This window comes from Bubalus kerabau, chromosome 2 (genome assembly GCF_029407905.1).
Source record: "Bubalus kerabau isolate K-KA32 ecotype Philippines breed swamp buffalo chromosome 2, PCC_UOA_SB_1v2, whole genome shotgun sequence".
NCBI lineage: Eukaryota > Metazoa > Chordata > Mammalia > Artiodactyla > Bovidae > Bubalus > Bubalus kerabau.
This window is the reverse complement of record NC_073625.1, coordinates 21,098,626-21,122,603: the sequence shown is the minus strand read 5'-3', so window position 1 is coordinate 21,122,603 and position 23,978 is coordinate 21,098,626. Positions and strand designations below refer to the sequence as shown.

The window sequence follows — 23,978 nt, the reverse complement described above, 5'->3', positions numbered from 1 at the left end:
AGGGAGAGTGAATTGGAATGAGGGTTATGAGAGCTTAGATGCTGATAGATCCCTAAAAAAGGAGGCCATGAACTCTGGTTCCATGTCAGGTGTGAGGGATGCTGGAACCTAAAACCAACCCCACAGAAAGAGAACAACAGAGTGAACCCGTGTCCTATTTCTTTAAGGTTCTGGGGAAGTAACAATGACTCTATAGTGTGACTTGGCAGATGTGGCCTTGTTACTGAGGCCAGTTCATTCTGCACACTGCCCAACAGACCAATAAATTGAAAGACAAGTTGTTAGAACAAGGAATAATGACTTTCATGGGAAAGCTAGCAGACCAAGAAGATGGCAGGCTAGCATCTCAGAGAACCATTTACTCTCAGTCCCAAATTGGGATCCTTTTATACAGACGAGAAGGAAGGGGCGGGGCTCAATGTGGCATTGACCAATGGCTGACTAATGGTCACTGGTTGAAAGTTGCTCTCTAACCGTCACTTGCTTGGGGGAGGGGCCCACTGAGGCACCAACCAATAGGTGAGCAAGACCACTAATGGTTGCTGGTTGACAGTTTCTCCCTAATTGGCTGCTGGCTTGTGGGCGGGGCCTTCTGACCAGGGCTGCTACAGCTGGGAGCCTTCCCCTGCTGCTATTACAGCCTTCCAGAGTTCTCCAGGCTCCATTACAACCCCAGCATGGTTTCTTGGTTTCCAAGCATGGCAGAAAGGACAGAAATGAGGAAGCCTCAGCGACCATGGGGGCAGACTGTATTAGATGAGAACCAGGAACCAGGATGAAAAGAAGGCGCTGAGGATGAAGACCAGGTCCGCCTTCACCTGGACACCATCTTAACCCTCCCAGGTGCTCAGATGCTACACTATAGTAAAGGGAAAGGAGGGAAGACTGACTTCACATTCTTAGGGAAAAAATGGGAGAAATTAAATCGAGTTGTGAAAAGTTCAAGATACCTTTTCTGCACGTTTGTATTTTCAGACAGAGATTCGTACGTACCTGCTCTACCTAGTTCCTTCCTGACTCAGTTATTGCCCTCATTCGGGGAAAGTGAACTAAGTTTTGGCTCGAAAGCTTCAGCTCACAGCTGGCAATATCTGAGTCACCAGGGTGTGTCTCCACTGCCTGTCAAGGTTGCGTAATGATGACAAGAACTGGGAACTTGGGAGTAGCGCACCCCCTGAGATGACAATCACAGCACGTCTGGCGGGGGGTAGGGGTATCTGAGAGGCAGGTGCTGGGACCTCTCCATTGAGAGGGATGGGAAGCGGAGTGTGGCTCAGAAGGCTGGACCTCTGTTCAAGGCAGGGACTGTGGGAACGTCCATTTTTGTAAGATGGGAGTCCTACGATCCTAGCTTCCTGTTCTGTCCCAGCCGGGATTCTCTGCATAAGCATTAATACATGTCTACTGGCATCATGTGGGATGCAGGGAGCATTCCTGGGTGAATGGGACAGAGTCTTTGCCTCCGGAGTGTCTGTCTGTAATAGGGGCGGGGTAGGTGTACAGCTGTTAGTGAGCCTCTGTTAGTGTTCCAGCTCAGCCATTGGTCCTCCTGGCAGTGGACCCCTCCCCCAAGCAAGCGACCGTTAGTGAGAGACAGTTAGGGAGCAACTGTCAGTGAGTGGCCGTTAACAGTCCTGCTCAGCCATTGGTCAGTGTTACAGTGGGACCCTCCCCTAAGTTAGCGACCTTCGGGAGCAGCTGTCAAGAAGCAACCCTTAGGAGTCATGCTTCAGCCACTGGTTGGCATCGCACTGGGCCACTCCCCCTCCCCCTCCTCTATATAAAAGGAACTGAATTTTGGATTGAGACAAGATGGGTTTTTGAGACACTAGCCTGCTGTCTTATGGGTCTGCTAGCTTTCCCCTTTCTGCTAGCTTTCCCCTTGCCCCAACAACTCCTCTCCTGATTTACTGGCCTGTTATGCAATGAGCAGAATGATTTTGGGCTGGGTAACACATTTCCTGCTCCCAAAGAGATCCTTCCCGTGTTTTAGTAGGCAGCAGATAAGATGGGAATACAAGGGGAGGAGAGTTCCTCTGATATGAGCGCTCCAGAGGAATTCCTAGCAAGCAGGGCTCCTACATTGGGTCTTGGGAGGATAAATGGGTGTTCATGAAGGAGACAGAGATGCTGGGGACACAGGCTGATCACAGATGTGCAGGTAAGGAGCAGCAGAGGACACAAAGCAGAAAGCTCTGCAGCATCTCTGGGCTGTAGGGAGACAAGGGGTGGGCGATGGAAGTTTGGGTCAAGTCACAGACAGCCTTGGATGCTATGATCAGGAATTTAGCCTCCATTCTACAGCCCATGAGTAGCCGCTAACAGGTTTCTAGGTAGATAGTCCAATAACCAGGTTTATATTTCACAAAGATATGTCTGGCAGCATTTGGAGGGAAAATGGGAAAGGACTGGAGGGGTGGCCAGAATGTTAATGAAGATTGTTCACTAACCAGTTCCAGCAAGTCCCCACATTGAACCACAGACTCCATAGGCCCATCCATTAAGTCTTGCTTGTAAAGGGAAGTTCCAAAGGAGGTTTCTGACTAAATGGAAACAGTAGAGGATCAGACACAGGAAAGCTGAGGGCTGGTACTTAGGCTGGTTTCTAATGAGTTAGAAGAGCAGCAGACAACTCTGCCTGTACCCATCCTGGCAACCTCAAGTTCCAGATTCCTCCACTTGTCTGACCTTACAGCCAGATGGAGCTTCCAGCACCAGCCCCTCTAGCCATCCTGTCCAGCTGCACTGGACTCAGGGTGGTGATGCTATTCTTGGAATAGGGAAGCAGGCTATCTTGCCAGTGATGGCACTAGTCCCTCAGTCCAATGGGGTCAGCGAGTGTCACCATACCTTCCACAGCTCTCACTTAAGCCCAAAGCAGGGTATGACACTTCCATCGGCCTTGGAACTTCCATTGGACTAGTACATTGTCAAAACTGCATTTTCATAATTACCACTGTGTCCAGGACTTCCAGGGATTGCCGTAACTCCATATCGCCTCTTGCTAAATCATTTGGCTGCATTTCAGAAATAGTGTTCTCAGTTCCGACTGGCTTCAGTCTGCTGCTCCCAATTCATTATTCATGCCTGTGGCTCAGATTTCCACATCCTCATAACCATCAGTGGCCCAGCGGTCTTGGCTGGGAAATGGAGAAGTGGGAAAGGAGGGCCAGAGCATACAAAGTAGGGCGAATGGGAAATTACAAAAAAAAAAAAAAGTATGTGGAGGGGTGGGGTGGGGGTGCACAAGGCAGTGGGCAGATCTTTGGAGGATGGGAAGCGGGGATGGATGGGTTAAATGGGAGCAAGTGGGAAAGAAAACTCTGAGAGGCAAGAGAACCGAACAGAAGTGTGGGGCTGTCCTGGAAAAGGAAATTGTGTAACTTGATTGCAAGATCAAAATGCAGCTCTTGCTACTGATTAAATTAGTTTATCTCTGCAGCACAGCGCTGGGCTGCAAAAGAGATGTCGTAGCTGGAGGTGAACAGGGAAATAAGCTCGCCGTGCATAGTTCCCTGCAGCTTCAGTGCTGTCCTGCAGTTTTCTTAGGAACCACAATGATTCCCTTTAAACAATGGATCCTTCCCCTCCTCCCTCCAACTCCTCCCTCACTCTTTAGGTTGGCTAGTTCAATTAATGACATTGACTGTTTTCACAGATCCTATAGGAGCTTTGGCCCTGGTGTCATATGAATATGGAAAGTTCCATTGGACAGAGAATGACTGGGCAGTGTGGCCTGCTGAGGAGAGAGAGCTGACCCAACAGACACTTGATCTGACTGGAGCAAGTCCTGTAGAGCCTGCACTGGAGAGACCTTGGCAATCACCCAGCTACTACCCTGGCTGCACCTAGATGCACCTGGGAGCTTAAAAGAAAATAATCGTGTCTGGGTTCCATCCTTGAAGGTTTAATTCAAGTTGTCTGGGGTAAGGCCCTTTATCATTATTAAAAACAAGAAAATCAAATGAGGCTACTGTGTGGTCAGAGTGGAAGATCCCTGACTTAGTTCAAGCTTTTCATTTCATACATAAAAAACTGGGGCTCCTGAAGCCAGTGTCGGGTGCCCTGATTTTTCACAGTTGAGGAGTCATGGTTCTCCTGCCCCCCTAGGTCAGTGCTGGCTCTGCCAGCCTAGAGGCATTTCAGCACAAGCACCTTCTTGGGGACTCCTGAGCCTTCCTATGAAGAGGTGACTGAGTACTTACTCCCTAACATGTCCGTCTGGGGCTTAGCACCCTCTAGAGAGGTTCCTTCCAGCCTGCTGAATATTTTATAAGCATCTGAAGACAGATTCAACACAGTAAATAACTCCTGTGCAGGAACACATTGGATGTCCCCCATCCCATCCCAGCGTGTGCACGTGCCGCACACACACGCACACACACACACACATACCCACACTTGTGTACAAGCACACACAGACTTAGCCTTTCCTCATTTCTGTTTGAAAGCAGGTGACCTTTTTTCTGAACTGCAGTCACTGCCAACAATAAAAAAACATGGAGGGAAAAAGGTAAACAAAGGGAGTTCTGCTGATGTTCCATTCCAGAAGCATTTTGTTTGATCCTGGATGGAGGGGGGCATTTCTTAGATAACTTGGGACTTCATACACATTTGACTGAACAAGGGGTGCTGGGGATGGTGAAAGTGAAAGGTGGGAAAATCAGACTTTTGCATGTCTCTCTTTACAGGAAAAACCCAGCTTATCAACAGTTCATGGAATTTCAAATACAGAACACACTGTATAGTTTTTCCTTTTTAACAACAATGCCAAATGTTTTTTTCCTTTTTCTTTTCTTTTTTTAAAATAAAAACAATAGCTCTGCTGCCCCCTAATACTCAGGACAAATATCCTCTGGTAGATTACAAATAAGAGAAATCAATTTGATTTCATACAAGACTGCATTTCATTTTGGAAGATCTTTTGGTCACATTTAAGTGCAAGAGGAAGAGATAACAGATGAAATAGCTTCATGTAGAAACAGAACATTCTTGAACATTTGTTCTAATTCATTCCCAAGTCCAACTGAGCATGATGCAGAATAATGGCTTTCACAACAATGACTCAGACAATCCCCTCCCCCTGCTTCCAAGAATGTTTCCAGTTATATCCAAAACCTTAGATGATGGGGAATGAAAATAGCATCTTATTACACACCTGTCATTGGCTCTTGGGAGAAATATCTTCCCCGAATGCTGCAGTGGGAGACTTAATTTATACACATCACAAATTCATATTCATGTGTGCTTCATTAAAGCTTTATTATGTTTACAAATCTTCTGATGAGTGAGAAATCAATAATCTGAGGAATTGTAGATGTAGAAATAGAAGAAAAATAGAGTTTACCATGCATGACAGTAAGTGCCAGCCCATTGATACAGTGTTTGGGGTCTGAAACAATGATGAATGTCAAGTTACCTCAGGATAAATTTTCCAACTATTTATCTTAAAAAGTTAAATTACAGATACATTGTGGAGATTCTTCTGTAAGAAGTTAATAATTTCAGTGGTCAATTTCAATACTGTTTCCAGAAATTTTTCAGGTAGAACTCTTTCTGAAGTTCTTTGGGAAAGAACAGCTAAATGTCAACGATGACCACAGACCTCCCTGGGGCCTCAAAGTCAGTGCAAGAGATGAAAAGGCACCTGCAGGCTGAACAGGTAACGTTATACAAAGGCATGCCATTCTGTCTCATCATTATGCTTTCTATCATTACAACCACTATTATTCAGAAGTTTGAGAGTTTTTTTGAAAAAGATATTCTATGCTTTCAGAGGCTAGGAACTCTTGTCATACATCTTTGATCTCTGATGACCCTTTATTTGTGTTTTTAGTGTATTGTTAAAATTGTCTTTTGAGGAATGTCGTGGTTTTCTTCTGTACATTTTTTTGGTGGGTGAGACGTCTATTCAGATACAATTCCTGATAGGTTTCTCAGTTTTCAAAAGACCCATGAACTTGAATCAGCACTGTAGAGTTAATGCATTTCCATTTCTTGCCTCGAAGTCTAACCTTGCGTGTTTTTCCACTGCTGTGGTTCATCAGACTTCCTCCTACTTGAATCACTCAAGCTAAGGGGTTGGTGGATGGTCCAAACCCTGCAGTTACTCTACTTCATGGTTCTAGACCCAGTGATTATTTCAGCAGGTGGATACGTGACCCAAGCTGGCTCAATTTAGAGCTTGTCTATGGATTTTCTAAATTTGAAGTGGAGTGCATGTTGTCTCTTTCTTGTTGCCTCACAGGCTCTGAAGTGCCTAGAACTGTGCCTGATACAGGTTAAGCGTCTCTTCTCATTATTGTTAACAGGGTGTGCCTTTTGGGCTGCTAGTAGCCACGGCCCCCTCCACGTGAAGGAACCTGGAAGAATGAGGGCAAACAGAACAAAAGCTGAGACGAAAGGTGGAGTGAGAAATCTGGTACAATTCACACAAATCCATCCTTTTTTATGGTTTGGTTCCATGAGCTAATACATTTCTTTTTCTTGTTTGAGTTGGGATTCTGCCATTTGTAATAAAAAGTTCTGATGATGAACACAACTTGGTGTTATTTAGCAGATGCTTGGAAGTTTGGACTAGAAAAAAAGTAAAGATTGAGGCAGGCATTTCTAGTAGTACAGACTCAGGGACTAAGACAGAAAATGCAGGCAGACAGGTTTGAGGGATGGTCATGAACTTAACTTTGGATGTATTAAGTTTGAAGATCTTTGAATTTTGCCATGTGGAGCTTCCCATTAGGTGTTTAGAAATAAGGATAGAAAGCTCAGGAGAGGGTTCAGAGGTGGGGATGTAGATATGTGATCAACAGAATGGAGCTGAAACTGGAGCCCATGACCCTGAATGGGTCCAGTGAATGAGTGAGTGGTCACTCAGTTGTATCTGACTCTTTGTGTCCCCATGGACTGTAGCCCACCATGCTTCTCCGTCCATGGGATTTTCCAGGCAAGAGTACTGGAGTGGGGTGCCATTTCCTTCTCCAGAGGATCTTCCCAACCCAGGGATTGAACCTGGGTCTCCCACATTGTAGGCAGACACTTTACTGTCTTAGCCACCAGGGAAGTCCAAATGGGTCCAGAGCAGGACTGAAAGAGGCACGGGAGAAGGAACAGACAATGGGAGGTGATGTGGCCCAGTGAGAGGACAGGAGAGATGTCAAAGAGGATAATCCTAACAACACCCTCACATGATGCCAAGAGGCTTGGATGGGTGAAAACTCAGAAGAGGCATCACAGGCTATCGGGAGCTTATTGGTGCCACTTGAGAGAAAATTTCAGTTTAGTAGGAGCACAGGATTGAGAAATGGGTGGGAGAAGGTCGTGGGAGAGGTCAGAAGAGGGAAAGGTGTGGGCATTCCATAGTTTCAGTGTAGTCAGATCACTTCTTTTTTTCTTAAGAGTAATTGTGATTTAAGCACATCTACAGGTTGAAGAGAAATCAAAGGGCAGAAAAAATACATCAGATGGGTACAAATGGAAAAAGCACATTAAAAGAGGAAGGGGTAGAGGGTAAAAGAAGAAGTCTCAGAGAGAAAAAACTGTATTTCTTTATTTAAGACATCAGGGCAAGAGAAAAAGACCACAGTGAGCTTGGAAGGATTTAAGATAGGAGGTGAATGCTAGGTAGAACTCCATCCTAGGATGTTGAAGCCAAGAAGGTGGATGACAAGGTCATGGCTACTTGATTGGTGGGTGAAGGAACTTCAGTGTGGACAGAATTTAGAACCACTACAAGAAATGAGTTTATTATAATAATTTTAGGGTATCACTGAGATTAGAAAGAATAATTTGGCAGTGTATTGTATTCAATCAATTTCCACTAGCAGCCCAAGATAAGGAATGGCAAAAACCAAAGATGCATTTGCCTGGTTCAATGGAAAGTTAAGGAACAAGGAAATCTAGGATGCCAGGGACCTTGCTGAGTGAAGAGAGCAGGTTTGTCTCGCTTACTAGCTTGCTGTCAGGGACTTGTCTTACTGTGGATGTCGTGCAGCACAGTATCCGGCACCTAAGGGAGATGCAATAAAGATTTATGCCATTGAATAAAAAGGCACTCGTTAACTTTTATGCTGCACTCTTTCATCTAGTTTCAGCTCTGAAACACAGGAATCACCTTCCTTTCTTCTCCACATTTGTTCTGGCAGTTTGATTAGAAAGAACAAGATGTTTTTGGAATCATCCCTGTGGAGAGAGAGGGTGGTGATGGGGCCATGAGAAAAATGGGAAGTAGAAATTTGAGAAAAATAAATGAATGTATTTGCATTCCTATTGTGAGGAAGGAACTGGGTGTGATTGTGTGTGTTCCAAGCACAAGTACTGATGGTTTGAGATGAGGCAGTACATGAGTCACACAGAAGGGGAGGTTTTATAAAGAAATTGATGAGCAAGGCGATCTGGGCAGGATATAGGGTGACCAATCATCCCAGTTGCCTAGGATGGAAGGTGACCGTGAGACTTTTTATACTAAAATGGAAAAGTTCCAGAGTGATCAGGATATTTGGTCAGCCTACTGTGTGCAGAGAAACATGAAAAAATATATTAAATATCCATTTCTCTTTAAAATAGAATAGTATCAGAATTTCTGGAGAGGTCACTCTAGGGAACCCCCCTGAGAAGGAACATTTGATTTGTATAGGCAGACTAAAGAGTGTTAACTCCATGAACTGAACATGTTTCTAAATTGGGCTTCCTGAAGATTTCTAAAACTTCCAAGTAATTGATCTGAAGCTAAAAGTGTAAGCTGGGCCTTTATGATGACCTTAGATAAACTGTCTTATTGCCTCATTTTAAAACATACTATTTTTTATTAGAACCTGCAAGTGTCATTTAAGGTTACTCACCAGCTTTCTTGCAGTATAGTTTGCAGGATACTGGGGGAAAGAATAGATTCTTTTTTCTTCTTCACCCTCACCTAGCTGAAGAAACACCATGCTGTCTCCAATGTTAAGTAGCAGGTGAGATGCTTGCCTGTTTCAAAGGCCAAACAAAACATAAACCAGATGGGACCTGCTTTGGTGCTGATCTGAACCAAGAGCTGAATAAAATGAATAAACACACCAAGAACACTCTAGACAATTCCCAACAGAGAAGAAACACACAGATGACAGAAACATAATTGTCTTTAATTTGCAAATTGATTTTGGATCCTAAGAACCTGGAATGAATTGGGCTTTTTCTTGTGTCTTACCTTTAGTCAGTGATTTCAGCAACGTTAACGACTGTATGGTGGTAGCAGTAGGTGAATGGGTACGAGGGACAAGTGTGCTCAGAGCTTCTCTTGAGGGAGCAGAACCTACAGAGGACAACTGAGGAAGTAGTGGTGGGAAAAACAACACAAAAGCTTTGAACAAAGGAAAATGTAGAAACTCCCAGCATTCCAAGTTGATTGATACTCTCACGCACAAATGCTATGAATGCTTACTTCTTCATTCAAATTCTTGCTCCAAATCAGTGGGTCTCAGGCTTGGCTGCACATTGAAATTACCTGGGGAGCCTTAAAATACCTGATCCCTGGATCCAATCCCAGCCTTGGTGCTGGACTGCATCTGTGTAACCAAGATTGATAGCCCCTATGCTGTCAATCAGGAAATCAGGAGAAAAGGCCCAGGCCAGTAGTTTCCAAATTGTATGTGCCTAAGAATGGCCTGGAGGGATTGGTAAAATCTCCTGGAGCTCATCTTCAGAGAATTCAGTAGGTCAGGGTGGGGCCTGGAGATTATGCATTTCTAACAAGCTCCCCAGTGCTGCTGCTGCTTCTGGGCCAAGGATCGCACTGTGAGGACTGCTGGCCTGAGTGGATCTTCTGTTACTATGTCTGGAGACAACTAAACCATTCATAATACCTTGCGGTACCCCTGAGAGTTCTGTGGGCCCTCATTTAAGTGTGTTTAGAGGGCACATCTGAATTGATTTGCCCCATTCCCTCCAGCCAATGGGAGGAAGCTCCTCCTTTTTCAAGCCTGGAAGTGTAAGGGCTTTGTTCTTTGCTGACCTTGTTGATTTTAGGGGAAGCCATAAAAGGTTGACATGAAGGGATGATGAGACACATCATCATGGATGTCTGGTAATCCTAGGGAACACAGTGTCCTGGGCATTTGCCAGCCAGCTCCATGGAGTCACTCTGATCTAATGGCACCCCAACTAGCCAGGCAGTCCTCCTCCTGTGCAGCCCTCCATTCTACCCTGGAACCCCCACTCTGTGCCTGCCCTCATCCAACAAGCAGGACCCACAGTGCCCAGAGAACCATGGTGGCCCAAAGAATAGTACTAAATCATAGGTACTGTTTGTGGGGGGCACTTGTTCTGCCAAAAACAGTGCTGGCACTTTATACACATCACTTAACTTAAACTTCATGCCTTCATGCCAACCTTGGAAAACAAGAATTATTATAACCATTTTATAGATGAGGAAACTGAGGCTCAAAGAATATGACTTGCCCAAAGCCTTAGGGCCGTTAAAGGAGAGATGAGATGTGTGGTTGGTCTGGCTCCAAAGTATATGCTTTCCCCCTACTCTTCTGCCTACCAGGCACAGGTAGACTAGGGTGACAGAAAAAGCAGGGGACCCTGGCTGGTAAATGGTCTGGCCTCCACTCCCAGATACTGCTAAGCAGCTGGGCAGCCTTGGATAGGTTGTAGCTACACCCCCAGTGCCTCTGTCCTCAGATCCTTATCTGTGCAATAAGGGGTTTAACCAGATGGCTACTGTTCCTCCCACTCTTACTTTCTAACATTGTCTCTGAGACTAATGAAATTGTGCATCCTTTCCTGGGTCTCTGCCCTGCTTGGCGACCACATGGTATATTCAGCAGATCTGTTTCCAGAGATAGCACCTTCTAAAGACCCAGGTTGAGTTACTACGGCACCACTCAGCGAAGGTAGTGGGAGGTGTGTTAATCTGTCTGAGAGCCCCTGATGACAGTTTATAACCCACTCATTGAATGTCCCATCCACTCTCTGGTGACACTTGGCAGTCAGTTATCTGAGTTGGTACTAGATTGAAAGCTGGTATCGTAAAACCCGAGGGAGAGGACAGGAATCAGACACACTCCCCCGTGTGTCCCCTTGCCTTTGGCCCTGTGCGTGCCTGTCACCCGCAGGAGGCCAGGGAGGTGCACGTTGGGCTCCACTTTCTGTAGCCCTTCTTCCAGGGCCTGCAAAGGCAAGCGTGTGGGAGGATACTGGTCTTACAGCTTTTTATTATGGTGTTATTAATTGTTACTAATATTATGGTTATTGCTACTAATAATACATAGAATAATGTGCTACTTTCCTCCTGGAAAATGAAATGTGACCTAAAATTAGGAACCCTAAATTATTCATTCATATATTTTTTATTAAAGTGTGGTTGATTTACAATGTTGTGTTAATTATTGCTGTACAGCAAAGTGATTCAGTTATACGTATATATGCATCCTTTTTCTAATATATTCTGTTCCCTTATGGTTTGTCACAGGATATTGAATATAGTTTCCTATGCTATACAGGAGTACCTTGCTGTTTGTCTTTTCTGCTTATAGAAGCTTATATCTGCTAACCCCAATCTCCTACTCCATCCCTCCCCTAACCCCCTGCATCTTGACAACCACAGTCTGTTCTCTGTATCTGTCAGTCTATTTATGTTTCATAGACAAGTTCATTTGTGTCATATTTTAGATTTCACACATAAGTGATATCTATGGTATTTGTATTTTTCTTTCTTACTTTCTTCACTTAATATGATAATCTCTAGTTGCATCCATGTTGCTGAAAATGGCATTGTTTCATTCTTTTTATGGCTGGGTAGTATTCTGTTATATATATATGTGTTACACACCCTCTTTATCGATTCATCTGTCAATGGACATTTAGTTTGCTTGTTTCCATATCTTGGCTATTGTTAATAGTGCTGTGTGGACATAGGGGTGCATGTATCTTTTTGATTTATAGTTTTGCCCAGATACGTGCTCAGGAGTGGGATTTCTGGGTCATATAGTAATTCTGTTTTTCATTTTCTGAGGAACCTCTGTACTGTTTTCCATGGTGGGTACACCGACTTACGTTCCTAGCAACACTGTAGGAGGGAGGAACCTTAATCAGAGTTGATCATTTCATTCAAATGAGTGTCATCTTTCATCTGTAATGTGCAAGAAAGCAGCAAGATGGACCACTGATCTTCAAGTGCCCTCCCAGACCCTGTGAGATTCCATCACAAATTGGAGGGTACGGAGTAGGTAGATATCAGGAAACCTGCTTTCTAAACAGGTAAATAATGCAAAGATTTTGTTGTTGTTGTTGACTCTTTATATGTTTACTGTTAAAATTGTGGTCAGGTACTCATAACATAAAATTTACCATCTTAACCACTATAATGGAGAAGGCAATGGCACCCCACTCCAGTACTCTTGCCTGGAAAATCCCATGGACGGAGGAGCCTGGTAGGCGGCAGTCCATGGGGTCGCACAGAGTCGGACACGACTGAAGCGACTTAGCAGCAACCACTATAAAGAGTTCAGTTCAGGAGCATTAAGTACATTCACATTCTGTGCCACTAGCACCACCATCCAACCAGGAACTCTATTTATCTATAAAAATATGTTAACAGTCTTCACACAACACTAAAAATAGCATCTCCAAAAGCAATACTGTTTTGAATTTATAAACCTCCATTGTAGAAATTTAAGGCATTTCACAAACATTGCCTTGTCCATCCTTGTGATGACCTTATATAGAAGCAGAGAGATAGGAGAGCAGACAGATGAGACAGAAAGGAGGAAAGAGACCCAGGGGATATGCAGGTCTGCTCAATTTCACTTTGATTCACAGAGACTCAGTGGATCACCCAGGTTCTCCTAGTTTTCAGGTAGCTGAGAATCTTAGAACTTGGATATGTGCCTTTCAGTCTGTTTTCAGTTTTCTAAGACTGTGGTGGTTTAATTGCTAAGTCATGCCTGACTCTTGTGATCCCATGGACTGTAGCCTGCCAGGCTCCTCTGTCTATGGGATTCTACAGGCAAGAATACTGGAGTGAGTTGCCATTTCCTTCTTCAGAGGATCTACCCCACCCAGGAATCAAACCCGGGTCTCCTGCATTCCAGGCAGATTCTTTACCAACTGAGCTATGAGGGAAGCCCCACATATGAGTGCTTGTTTTCACAAAGTGTGTTTACTTAACAGGCCAGAATACAGGAGTAGGTAACCTTTCCCTTTTCCAGGGGATCTTTCCAACCCAGGGATTGAACCCAGGTCTCCTGCATTGCAGGCAGATTCTTTACCAGCTGAGCCACAGGGAAACCCAAGAATACTGGAGTGGGTAGCCTATCCCTTCTCCAGGGGATCCTCCTGACCTAGGAATTGAACTGGGGTCTCCTGAATTGCAGGCGGATTCTTTACCAACTGAGCTATCAAGGAAGTCTAAAACTGGGATGATAGCATTAACCAGAGAGGGAAGTTAGATGATAGTCTGGGCTCGCCCTGCCTCAAGGGAAAAGTTTTCTTCATGGACAAGTTGTTGGGATAGGTGTATCATTGTGGGAGTGGGAACTGGGGTCACGGATACTCTGGCAGAGGTGGGGTTTAGGAGGAGGTTCTCAGGTTCTGTCGGTTTCTGGGCAGCTGCTAATAGCGAACTGTGGGTGCAAAGAGATAACCTGATTATAAGGCTGAGAGAGGAATGCTTGCAAGTACAAAAGGTTTTTCCTGGTCTGGGAATGAAACCTCCATGACCCAAGCTGCATATGTGTGTGTTTGTGTATGACAGAGAGACACACAAAGAGAGAAAGCCAGGTGGAATTCAGATACAAAAGATGAAAAGAAAAAGTATGTAATTCTTCCTGGCTGTGAATGAGGGATCAGATGACGAAGTTAGTCATCGAAGTTAGTAAGTTGCATTCTTTTTTTGCAATTTGATGATATTTTTTTAAAATGATATTTTGGTTGGAGAAGAAAACAGAAGAAAATTGTATTCATAGAAAGTTGTGTTTCAGTTAGATTCAACCTTTTGGCGGCTGGGAAATTTCCAGTGAATTTCCAGGAACAAGAAAATGGCAGCATTCTTGGTGCAAGGTCTGAATCCTCAAAGTCCAGGAATAGTCATGCATAAACTGTGATTAAAAGACAGAGAATGAACTTAAGAAACAATCTAACAATAGAGCCCAGCAAGCGGGATGCCGTCGTTTAGCTGGATGTGTGTAGGGAGAAGGGGCTGCTTCTTCATGAACAGAGTAGGCAATTTACAGGTGTTGTGGTCTCCACTCAACCAGTTAGTTATATCTCATCGGTTTCTCACTAAAAGCACATGGAATAAATATTAACTTTGCTACTGGCCACAGATCCTTACAAGAGAAGATAAAGGTGAAACTGAATAGTGGGAAGAAGGAAAATGAAAGAGTACACGAGGAAAATCAAATGGGAAAGAAGTAAAGAAAAGAGAAAAAGATTTTAAAAAATCATACATTAAACTCCAAATGAAAAATGACAGAGTGGTCAGAATTGGAGCAGGTGATCAAGAGATAGCTTTTCCAGTTTAAAGCTGAGATGACACAGTCTGCATCGGATGGAAGACCTCCTAAGCAGAACTAGAAGATGGTGCCAGTTGGTGACACATTCTCTAAAGACCAGAAGCCTAGTCCCCAAGTCTGGTGGAGCTGAACCCACACAAGAGTGGGAGCCCCCAGATGGGACCACAGAGCAGCAGCAAGGCCATTGTCCCCCGGGCCTGAAATCTTCTTCACCTCTTCCCCAAGATCTGGTTTGGCTCTCGCTCCTTCCAGAGTGGGGATGAGCCCTGAGTCTCAGGCAGCAGAAAGGCCACTGGAATCTGGCTGCCCCGACAAACAGTTGTCTGCCTTCATCTCCTTTACAGGGTCTACCGAGGCGGAGTTTGTCCTAGGACATAAGACCACAGAACCACAGAATTTCAGTGTGAGCAAAGAGCCTAAGTGTCTCCTCATTTAATCATTTCCGAACTCTCTTGCTTGAGCATACTACATACTTTGAGCATGTAGCTTCAATTTAAGCATATTCATTCATTTTTAAATGACATATTAGCCTTTTGTACTAATAGGTTTATTTTAAAACCTACACAGACATTATATTTATAAATAAATATATAAAAGTTATATTATTTTCTTCCTGTCCTCTAACATATTATCTTCATTTCCCCCGGGGGACATGAAATCTATTTTTAAGATAATTCATCGGATTCAACCAGATGTTTTCATCTATTCTGTAACTCTCTTCCAAAAACACAGTCTCTCTCTTGAATACCTAGAGGGGAGGCCATTCCATTTTGGGGACACTTCTATATGTTCCCTGGTTGCTGTGTCCCTGTTGGCTCAGATGGTAAAGAATCTGCTTGCTATGCAGGAGACACGAATTTGATCCCTGGGTTGGAAATATCCCCTGGAGAAGGAAATGGCAACCCACTTCCGTATTCTTGCCTGGAGAATCCCATGGACAGAGGAGACTGGCAGGCTAGAGTCCATGGGATTGCAGAGTCAGAGATGACTTAGCGACTAAATAATAACAATACTCTGTCCCAGGTGGCCAAGGTGGGAGCTTCCATACAGAATCACACAAGGAGTTTTGGTCAGAGCTCAACACTTCTCTGGGAAAGAGCCCTTGTTCCACACTTGGCTCTCTCTGGATCCCACTGCAGTGTGAGCTGTGTGGACAGCAGGAAGGCTCTCATGGCCATGGTAAATATTATGGTTGTCTCTGGTATGCAGAAGAGCGAGAGTGGCTGCATTTGCGGCTTCCAGGTGGCAGACGCACAAGAATGAAAGCAGGCAAGGAGGAGCTGGAGGGGTGTCTGGGAAAATAGAGATCAAGGAAACCTCACTAGTGTGCGATATTTACTGTAAACAGCCCAAGGTTGTTTGGGGTAAGCAACATCTTTGACATAGATCAGTTCTTTCTCGGCGACTGTGGGAGCAGGTGTTTCCAAGGAAGGATGAATGAGCCCAGGAGCCGCAGTAGGTTCCCTGACTGCTCGGAGGTCCCTGGATGTTAATGTGGACAGCACACAGGGCCCCCTGCCATCTGTAAAACTCACTTTTCAAGATCCTGCAATGAACTGTTTCCTCAGTTCTTCAGCAGAGTTTTTCCAAAGCACACAAATACTAGCGGTGGAGCTGGTTTGGGGCCAAGGATCCTTAGCCAAGCAAGGGTGCAGAAAGGCCTGGGGGGGAAAAAAATGCAGGCTGAGTTGGTTCTAAAACATCTCAGGATGCTCAGAGAACCGAATGGAAACACTTATCCAGGCAGCTTTTTGCAAAACCACTTGAAAGAAAATCTCTCTCAATAATTAAACTGGGTGTGTGTGGGTAGAATCAAACATCTTTCTGGAATTCAAGATGAACTTTCTCTCTTCCCCCTCCCCTATTCACCTGCTTTTGAATGACAAACTAAGTCAGATACTGAGACTAGATTTAAAATTATTGCAACTTTTAATTTGAGTTCTTACCATTTGATATTGAAAGAAAAATATTTTTTTTGTGGTAGGTGTCCCAGATTGGAAGCTTCTCTGAGTTTAGGGGAGGCCCAGTCTTCAGGGTCCATACAAATTGGATAAAACTCAAAGGAAGTATAATTTGGGTTTTAGTCGGCAGTCTGGGGCAGGGGAGGTTAGACTGTGGTAACAGTTGGCTTTTGTTTGTCTGGAAAGTTTTTCTAACTCCTCAATTCTAGTAATTCTCCCTGCTGCCCTGGTGATAGGGTAAGTGTGTATCCCAGGCCTGGCCAATCATTATATGCCACCTTCCTGACAACAGTGATTGGTGCAAAAGTTGGGTCCATGACTCAGACGGGGCTTTGCTGAGGTCTGATATGTAAATACGAAGTAGCTTCCATGGCCACTAAATGGGAGGGTGTAGATTTGGGGCTCTTGGACATCATGTTATCACCTGCCAAATGGAGAATTAGAGTGAAGCCAAGAGACAGGCAGAGATGGAAGATGGATGGATGGACATGTGAGGATGGCTGGGGAGGGAGAGAGCCCTCGTAGCAAGGCATCAGACATGACTCTCTAGAATCTTGCAGCCCAGGTGGGCTCCATCAGCATGTCCTTTCATCCTTACATATATATATATATATATATATATATATATACTGGATATATATATAATTTAATTTATTTTCGGCTGTGCTAGGTCTTTGTTGCTTTTCTCTAGTTGCAGCGAATGGGGCTACTCTCTAGTTGTGGTGTTTCTCATTGCAGTAGCTTCTCTTGCTGTGGAACACCAGCTCTCAAGCATGTGCTTAGGTGGTTTTTGCAGCACATGGGCTCAATAGTTGCAGCTCCCAGGCTCTAGAGCACAGGCTCAGGAGTTGTGGCACACAGGCTTGGTTGCTCTGCAGCATGTGGGATCTTCCCAGATCAGGGATGGAACCCATATCTCCTGCATTTACAGGTGTGTTCTTTACCACTGAGTCACCGGGAGAGCCCTCATTCCCACCTTTGAACTAGAACCTGATCCTAATAATGTGACAAGGTCTTATCTCCATCATGATGGCTTTAGGTTCAACCTTCAGTGTGTCTCCCCTGGAAAGTGACAGTGACCTTTTCCCTGTCCTCCTGCTCCTGCTTTGCCTTGATGCAGTCCATTTTCCATACAGCAAGGAGGTCATTTGGTTGTCTGCTTGCACAGAGTTTTGAAACATTAATTACAGCCTGTCACTCCTCTGCTCAATCCCTTCAAAGGATTCTCACCTCACTCCGAGGAAAGCCAGAAGTTTTTTCTGCAACCTCTGTCCTCTCCTCCTTAGAGCTCATCAGCCTCCTCTGCTCCTGATTGATTCTTCACTCTCTGACATGGCTATCTTTTAATTTTTGTGCACTATATATTTATCTCTCTGGTTTTTATTGTTGCTTTCATTGTTGTATCCTCTATGTCCAATGGACCCTGGAACACAATGAGTACCATGAATTCCAGGGCTGGGCTCCAAAGCGCTGGTTCCCTCTGCTCTTGCCTTCATTCTGTCCCCAAACTCTTCCCAGCCACCTGAGCCTACACATTTCCTTTTTTTTTTTGTTTAAGCTAGTTTGAGTTGTGTTGGAAATTTTTAAACCTTGAGATTTGGGGGAGACCTGTACATTGCTAAAGATGAAATAAATGGAGGTTTCTGCAAGTTTCTGACGTTGGTTCAAACTAAGTGCTCTAAAGATGCCATTTGTTGAACCACATCCCCATAGAACCATTCTGTATACCTTGGCTGCCCCCCAGACAGAACTTAAATCAGATATCTAGGACTGAGAAAGCAACAATAATGGAAGCAATAGTAGGTAACATTTATTGAACACATACTACATGCCAAATTGCATGCTACGTGGCTTCACACACATTACCTCATTTCATCCTAACAATAGTTCTATCAGGTAGTACTGCTGTGATCTCCTCTAAACATTTGAGGAAATAAATTGAGGTACAAAGAGCTTAAGTAGATTACCCAGTGTCTTACAGGGAGCCAGTGATAAGAACCAATTACTAATCCAGGCAATCTGATGCCAGAGCCTAAGATTTTTAATAATTTGGTTTTTATTTTTGTAACAATTCAATACACATAGTTTTGAATCAAATAGTTCTCAAAGCTCATTACTAGGGGGAGGAGCCAAGATGGCGGAGGAGTAGGACGGGGAGAACACTTTCTCCCCCACAAATTCATCAAAAGAGCATTTAAACGTCGAGTAAATTCCACAAAACAACTTCTGAACGCCGGCAGAGGACATCAGGCACCCAGAAAAGCAGCCCAACTCTTCGAAAGGAGGTAGGAAAAAATATAAAAGACAAAAAAAAAGAGACAAAAGAGGGAGGAACAGAGTTCCGTCCCGGGAAGGGAGTCTTAAAAAGAAGTTTCCAAACACCAGGAAACCTTCTCACTGCCGAATCTGTGCCGAGATTTGGAAGCACAGAGGGCAACATAAAAGGGAGGAAAAAAAAAAAATAAACAATTAAAAATCGCAGATTGTGAGCCCTACAGTAACTCCCCCAGCGGAGAAGCAGCGCAGACGCCTGCACACGGCATTAGCAAGCGGGGGCTGGGCAGGGAAGTGCGGCGCGGGCTGTGTCCCTTAGAGTAAGAATCGGCCGGAATGTCCTGAGCGCTATCTGAGCGAAATAATTTGGGCTAGCAAACCAGACTGTGGGATATCTACCCCGGGAAAAGCCAGCCCTAACCTAAGACACCGCCAGGCCCGCGCACAGAACAAAGGACTGAACAGAGATAGCCGGCTGCAGACCTTCCCCCTCCAGTTACAGGCAGCCAGAGCCTGAAGGGGGCAATCGCAGCCCCAGAGAGACACTATAAAACTGTAAGCAGGCTTCTTTGCTAACTAAAACTTCTTGGGGGTCTGGACGGTCAACATCTGCCTGAGAAGGTGTGCCGGTTTTACACCCAGATAACCAAGTGGCGGGGAGGCGATAAGTCGCAGCATTGGCGCCCGCCAAACACCTCTTCACCTGAGCTGCTCGGATCTGGGAAGAACACAAAACGCAGGCCCAACCGAGCCTGCGCCTCTGAGGACTACCCGAGTGCCTGAACCTGAGCGGCTTGGACCTGGGAGCTCAGCCCAGGGCCGGCCTCTGAATGTTCCCGGCGGAACAACCTAGAGCCCGAGCAGTGTGGGCAGGGAGGCTACACGCGCCGCGAGCGGGGGCAGACCCAGTGTGGCTGAGGCACTGCGAGCGCACGCCAGTGTTATCTGATTGCAGCATCCCTCCCTCCCTCCCCACAGCGCGGCTGAACAAGTGAGCCTAAAAAAAAAAAAAAAAAACAAAAATAGTGTCCTCAACCGTCCCCTTTGTGTCGGGGCGGGAACCAGACACTGAAGAGACCAGCAAACAGAAGAAGCTATAACAGAGGGAAACGCCTTGGAAGCTACAGGCCATAGATTAAAACCCTGTGGTTACTACGGATTACATAGGAAGGGGCCTATAGATCTTGAGAAATCTAAGTCGGACTAAGGAACTGCCAAAAATGAACTGAACCCACAATACTCACAACAAAACCAGAGAAAGACCTAGATATATTTTTACTATTTTTACGATCAATCTTTCTTTCTTTTTTTTTTTAATTTTTTTTAAAAAAATTTTAAGTCCTCTATTGTCCTTTAATTTTCACTTTTATAACTATTACTTTACAAAAAAAAAAAAAAGACCCTATTTTTTTTTTCTTCTTCAGCAAACTTCATATATATATTTTGTAATTTTTTGACCGTGTTTTTTTTTTTTTTCTTCTTTTTTTAACATTGTATTTTTGAAATTCCAAACTCTACTCTAGATTTTTAATTTTAGCCTTTTGGTATATGTTATCAATTTTGTACCTATAGTTTTTTTCATAATTTCTGTGACTTTTTTTTTCCCTCTGTTTCTTTCTCTTCTTCTTTTATATAACATCGTATATCTGCAATTCCAAACTCTACTCAAGATTTTTAATTTATGCTTTTTGGTATTTGATATCAATTTTGTACCTGTATTTTCTTTATAATTTTTGCGACATTGTTTTTGTTGGTTTGTTTGTTTTCTCTATTTTTCTTCTTCTTCTTTTTTTTTTTAACGTTGTATTTTTGAAATTCCAAACTCTACTCTAGATTTTTAATTTTTGCTTTTTGGTATTAGTTATCAATTTTGTACCTGTAGTTTCTTTATAATTTTCGCGACCTTGTTTGTTTTTGTTTGTTCGTTTTTTCTCTCTTTCTTTTCCTTCTTCTTTTCATTAACATCGCATTTTTGAAATTCCAAACTCTACTCTAGATTTTTAATTTTTGCTTTTATGTATTTGTTACCAATTTCGTACCTTTAAGAACCCAATCTTCAGGACCCATTTTTCACTAGGGTACGAGATTACTGGCTTGACTGCTCTCTCTCCCTTTGGACTCTCCATTTCCTCCACCAGGTCACCTGTATCTCCTCCCTAACCCCTCTCTACTCTACCCAACTCTGTGAATTTCTGTGTGTTCCAGACGGTGGAGAACACTGAGGGAACTGATTACTGGCTGGATCTGTCTCCCTCCTTTTCATTTCCCCCTTTTATCCTTCTGGCCACCTCTGTCTCCTGCCTCCTTCTTCTCTTCTCTGTATAACTCCATGAACATCTCTGAGTGGTCCAATTGTGGAGTGCACATAAGGAAGTGACTACTGGCTAGCCCACTCTCTCCACTATTGATTCCACCTCATCTCATTTGGGTCACCTCTAACTCCCTCCTCCCTCTTCTCTTCTCCATGTAACGCTGTGAACCTCTCTGAGTGACCCTCACAGTAGAGAAACTTTTCATCTTTAATGTAGATGTTTTATCAGTGGTGCAGTATAGAAGGAGAAGTTTTGAAACTACTGTAAAAATAAGACCGATAACTGGAAGTAGGAGGCTTAAGTCCAAACCCTGACTCCAGGGAACTCCTGACTCAAAGGAACATTAATTGACAGGAGCTCATCAAACGCCTCCATACCGACACTGAAACCAAGCACCACACAAGGGCCATCAAGTTCCAGGGAAAGACATACCAAGCAAATTCTCCAGCAACAAAGGAACACAGCCCTGAGCTTCAAGATACAGGCTGCCCAAAGTCACCCCAAAATCATAGACATCTCATAACTTATTACTGGACATTTCATTGCACTCCAGAGAGAATAAATACAGCTCCATCCACCAGAACATCGACACAAGCTTCCCTAACCAGGAAACCTTGAAAAGCCACCTGTACAAACCCACACACAGCAAGGAGACACCACAATAAAGAGAACTCCACAAACTGCCAGAATACAGAAAGGACACCCCAAACTCAGCAATTTAAACAAGATGAAGAGACAGAGGAATACCCAGCAGATAAAGGAACAGGATAAATGCCCACCAAACCAAACAAAAGAGGAAGAGATAGGGAATCTACCTGATAAAGAATTCCGAATAATGATAGTGAAATTGATCCAAAATCTTGAAATTAAAATGGAATCACAGATAAATAGCCTGGAGGCAAGGATTGAGAAGATGCAAGAAAGGTTTAACAAGGACTTAGAAGAAATAAAAAAGAGTCAATATATAATGAATAATGCAATAAGTGAAATTAAAAACACTCTGGAGGCAACAAATAGTAGAATAACAGAGGCAGAGGATAGGATTAGTGAATTAGAAGATAGAATGGTAGAAATAAATGAATCAGAGAGGACAAAAGAAAAACGAATTAAAAGAAATGAGGACAATCTCAGAGACCTCCAGGACAATATTAAACGCTACAACATTCGAATCATAGGGGTCCCAGAAGAAGAAGACAAAAAGAAAGACCATGAGAAAATACTTGAGGAGATAATAGTTGAAAACTTCCCTTAAATGGGGAAGGAAATAATCACCCAAGTCCAAGAAACCCAGAGAGTCCCAAACAGGATAAACCCAAGGCGAAACACCCCAAGACACATATTAATCAAATTAACAAAGATCAAACACAAAGAACAAATATTAAAAGCAGCAAGGGAAAAACAACAAATAACACACAAGGGAATACCCATAAGGATAACAGCTGATCTTACAATAGAAACTCTTCAAGCCAGGAGGGAATGGCAAGACATACTTAAAGTGATGAAAGAAAATAACCTACAGCCCAGATTATTGTACCCAGCAAGGATCTCATTCAAGTATGAAGGAGAAATCAAAAGCTTTTCAGACAAGCAAAAGCTGAGAGAATTCTGCACCACCAAACCAGCTCTCCAACAAATACTAAAGGATATTCTCTAGACAGGAAACACAAATATGGTGTATAAATTCAAACCCAAAACAATAAAGTAAATGGCAACGGGGTCATACTTATCAGTAATTACCTTAAACGTAAATGGGTTGAATGCCCCAACCAAAAGACAAAGACTGGCTGAATGGATACAAAAACAAGACCCCTACATATGTTGTCTACAAGAGACCCACCTCAAAACAGGGGACACATACAGACTGAAAGTGAAGGGCTGGAAAAAGATTTTCCATGCAAATAGGGACCAAAAGAAAGCAGGAGTAGCAATACTCATATCAGATAAAATAGACTTGAAAACAAAGACTGTGAAAAGAGACAAAGATGGTCACTACATAATGATCAAAGGATCAATCCAAGAAGAAGATATAACAATTATAAATATATATGCACCCAACACAGGAGCACCGCAGTATGTAAGACAAATGCTAACAAGTATGAAAGAAGAAATTAACAATAACACAATAATAGTGGGAGACTTTAATACCCCACTCACACCTATGGATAGATCAACTAAACAGAAAATTAACAAGGAAACACAAACTTTAAATGATACAATAGACCAGTTAGACCTAATTGATATCTATAGGACATTTCATCCCAAAACAATGAATTTCACCTTCTTCTCAAGCACACATGGAACCTTCTCCAGGATAGATCACATCCTGGGCCATAAAGCTAGCCTTGGTAAATTCAAAAAAATAGAAATCATTCCAAGCATCTTTTCTGACCACAATGCAGTAAGATTAGATCTCAATTACAGGAGAAAAACTATTAAAAAATCCAACATATGGAGGCTGAACAACACGCTGCTGAATAACCAACAAATCACAGAAGAAATCAAAAAAGAAATCAAAATTTGCATAGAAACGAATGAAAATGAAAACAACAACCCAAAACCTGTGGGACACGGTAAAAGCAGTCCTAAGGGGAAAGTTCATAGCAATACAGGCACACCTCAAGAAACAAAAAAAAAGTCAAATAAATAACCTAACTCTACATCTAAAGCAATTAGAAAAGGAAGAAATGAAGAACCCCAGGGTTAGTAGAAGGAAAGAAATCTTAAAAATTAGAGCAGAAATAAATGCAAAAGAAACAAAAGAGACCATAGCAAAAATCAACAAAACCAGAAGCTGGTTCTTTGAAAGGATAAATAAAATTGACAAACCATTAGCCAGACTCATCAAGAAACAAAGGGAGAAAAATCAAATCAATAAAATTAGAAATGAAAATGGAGAGATCACAACAGACAACACAGAAATACAAAGGATCATAAGA

At 43.4% G+C, this 23,978-nt stretch overlaps 1 long non-coding RNA gene across 1 annotated transcript; it reads left to right on the top strand.

Annotated features, from left to right (window-relative positions):
• Positions 1 to 652: 652 nt before the first annotated feature.
• Positions 653 to 6,441, top strand: LOC129644629 (uncharacterized). Its single transcript, XR_008710896.1, has 4 exons — positions 653 to 843; positions 3,659 to 3,926; positions 5,534 to 5,662; positions 6,312 to 6,441. It is a non-coding gene; the product is annotated as an uncharacterized LOC129644629 (long non-coding RNA).
• The last annotated feature ends 17,537 nt before the right edge of the window (positions 6,442 to 23,978 follow it).